We start from the raw sequence: 3,273 nt of genomic DNA on the forward strand, positions 1-3,273 counted from the left end.
AAAATATCCCACGTGCATATGTTGGAATGTTTAGCATGGCGCTGTACACTGACCTGCTACAACTGATTCTCTCGCTAATATGTCGTAAATCTGTCGCAATGACTTCAGGGGTCAGAGTGGTCAAAGAATATCAAAAGAGCTGTTCCCTTTTTATTTATTTACTTTGGTTTTATTTTAAATTTAGCCACTAGTTTTATCCTGTGTGAAAATCATGGCTAACATATGCTATTTCTATATTGTTTAAATTTTTATTTTTATTTCTGGAAATCAGCTTGCGACCCCCCCTCTCTGGCTCGCGACCCCCCTGTGGGTTGCGACCCCCACTACGGGAATCACTGCACTAGTATACCTCATTAGGTGGATTTTTGCATAACTTTTGGCCGTAACTGTATCCCTTCTACCGTAAACAGCCCACCTGTTGTGGATTTTGAACTTGAAGAGTCTCCTCGGAGCCAACCGTTGACGATGTACAGACCCAGGCTTTGACAGAGCTGCAGTAATTCTCTGCCGTTCTTATTGACATAGACGTCCCAGTTTGAACGAGGGAGGTTAGTTTTGTTTTTAAGGTAATTGCGTCCAAATACATGAATGTTTCCTAGTTCTGAGTTGTAGTCAGGGAGGGAGCCAGTACGAGCGTTCAGGTCCCCACAGACCAGCACACTTCCCTGGGCCTGGAAGCTGCTGATCTGCTCGTGGAGGAAGGGGAAGATATCCCCATCGTAGTACAGGGAGTCACTAGGGGGATGTATACAGCACACAGGAATATGACTGTTGGAGGGTTAGTGATGTGTTGTTTGATTTTGAGCCAAATGTGTGAGCGTTGATGTTTTATAAGGGTGATGTATGTTGAGATGTCTTCTTTGTACCAGATAATAATGACTCCTGAGTCCATCCCTCTTTTAACAGTAGGGAGTTTGACTGATGGCAGGATGATTTCTCTGTAGTTGGGGGGGCAGTGAGTGACAGAGCCGGATCTACACCAGGGGCGTTTCTCAATACCAAGTAAGCAAAGAACGGACTTGTGTTCTTGGGGAGACCGTACTTGCTGGCTGTACCTGGAAGACTGTACTCGCGAGTTCAGAAGCACACAAGACACTGTTGACAGTTTTGAGACGAAGCGTTCTTCCTGTTATTGCGCAACACCCCCAGCATAGAGGGTGCTGCCACTTTATAGTTAGCTTTGATGTGTGTATTCATAATAAAGCATGGACGATCACCTTTCACACCGCCTCGTTGTTTTGTTACGTTTTCATCTAAAGTGCTATTAAGTATCACGGGCCAATAACTTTGTAAATAACGACACAACGGCGAGAAGAAACCCTTGTAACATATTTCGGGATTCACTTTTAATTGAAATCACAAAAGAAACGTTAAAATAGGTATCAAAATTATAGATGGACTGGGTAAAGTTAGCCATTGCCGTCGGTATATTTTACCGAGAAGCAGAAAAGGAGCCTGCGAGTGAGCAGAGCCAGGATGAGGAGGATAGAGGAGGAGGGGATATATCCTATAACAACAGCGGTAAAAATAGTTTTAAATATCTTACAATTGTGGACCTGGCTTTCCTCTTCCATTGTTGCTGCTGCAGTGGTCTGTCTAAATGTGGGGCCAGAGGGGTCTGTGAGCTGACTGACTGACCGGCTCGCAAGAGTCATCCCCAGCTGGCGTAGCAAGCTTGCCCGCCGGGGGTTGTGGAGCTTTCCAACTCCGAAGGCTTTTTTAATTCACCATAAATTTTTGTTGAACTGCCTATATTCAAAATCTACACAGCTGATTTCTCGCCTTAAAACATCCCTAAAATTAATTTATTGATTTACTAATTGACGTAAATTGTGAAAATCTGTGTACCGGAAACCATACGCGCTTTACACCCGAATTGAATGCTGGGATACCGGCCCGGCCAAGTTCACACAAGTCACCATCCGATGTATCCTCGGTAAAATGGGCGTGTCGAGATCACATCCGGGGACTTTAAGTCTTCTTGGCCAAATGCTAACTTGTGTATTGGGTCAGTACTTTGGCCACCAAACATGACGTTTCACAAGAACACAAGTCCATAGAAGAACACCGATTGAGAAACGCCCCAGGTCTCTTGGAGGATGATGTCTGTCCGTGGTGTTGTCTTTGAATTCAGAGGTTTCACTTTTACATCCAAACAATGCAGAGTTAAGGCCCTGAATGTTCCACATGGAGACAGTAAATGGCTTCATTGTTAGCAATTACAAACATGAACAGGTTTAAAAGGAGATAAACCTACAGTAATACATAGTAATACAGTGATTAAGTGAGATGTAGGGCTGTCCTAGACTAAAGTAGTACAGTTACAGTAGGTGAGAGGCCGAAACTAATTATGAGTAATTGGGACGTCAGATGTACTCTTCATTTTGAAGTAATTATTGATAAAAAGGCTAATTAATTCTGTACTGGAAGGAAAAAGTAAATAGAAATAAGTTTGTTAAAGCAAAATACAAAAATAAAATAAATCTCTAGCCTTATAATTTCAATCTGAACTGGATGGTTGAACAACCACCTAAGACAGAACAACCCTAATTAACAAGCGGATAATTGTTAACGTTTAGAACTGTTATTAAAACACTGTCCTTCTAAAATTAAGAATTGAGTTTATGACGCCATAGAGTCCCACTTAGCTGATCAGTCTGGAGCAGATGAAACTGAGCAGGTGTCTGATATCCCCCAGCTCTGCAGGGCTGCCACCACTGGTTGGGGCCAGTGTCTCAGCGTAGCTCCTCGGGTTCCTTGGTTGCGTCCCAAAGCCACATCTTTCAATGTTTTTGCAAAGGTTGTGACGGTGTCTTTGCGTAGGTGGACATTGTCATAAAGGCTGTGGATGTTGAGGGTAGGGTGGTGGGCCAGGTGGACGTTTGGCATTAGGGCACATCCACGTGAGATTTCAGCGTTTATCCGGTGGATGGTGTCTGGATGGAAGTCTGTCCGTGGGAGGAGGGTGGAGATTATGATCTTTGATGAGGGGAAGGTCTGTGTAGCCCTCTGTGCCAATCTCTTCACCGACTCTGCCACCCTCTCCTGCTGCAGTCTCAGGTCATTAGTACCTGTGTGGATTATGATATGGCTGGGCTGACCCAGGAGGGGTTCAGTGAGTAGCTGGAGGGCGTTGTCCGTTCTGGGGCATTGGATTTTGGTGACTTTTTGTCGTGGGAAAAGCTGGGCCTTGTTCACAAATTTACCATTGGAATCAATAAGGATGACAATACCAGCGTCAATCGCTTTCTTTGGCTCTCCAGATGTTTTCTT

Source organism: Etheostoma cragini, chromosome 7 (assembly GCF_013103735.1).
Source record: "Etheostoma cragini isolate CJK2018 chromosome 7, CSU_Ecrag_1.0, whole genome shotgun sequence".
In the NCBI taxonomy this organism is placed as follows: Eukaryota; Metazoa; Chordata; class Actinopteri; order Perciformes; family Percidae; genus Etheostoma; species Etheostoma cragini.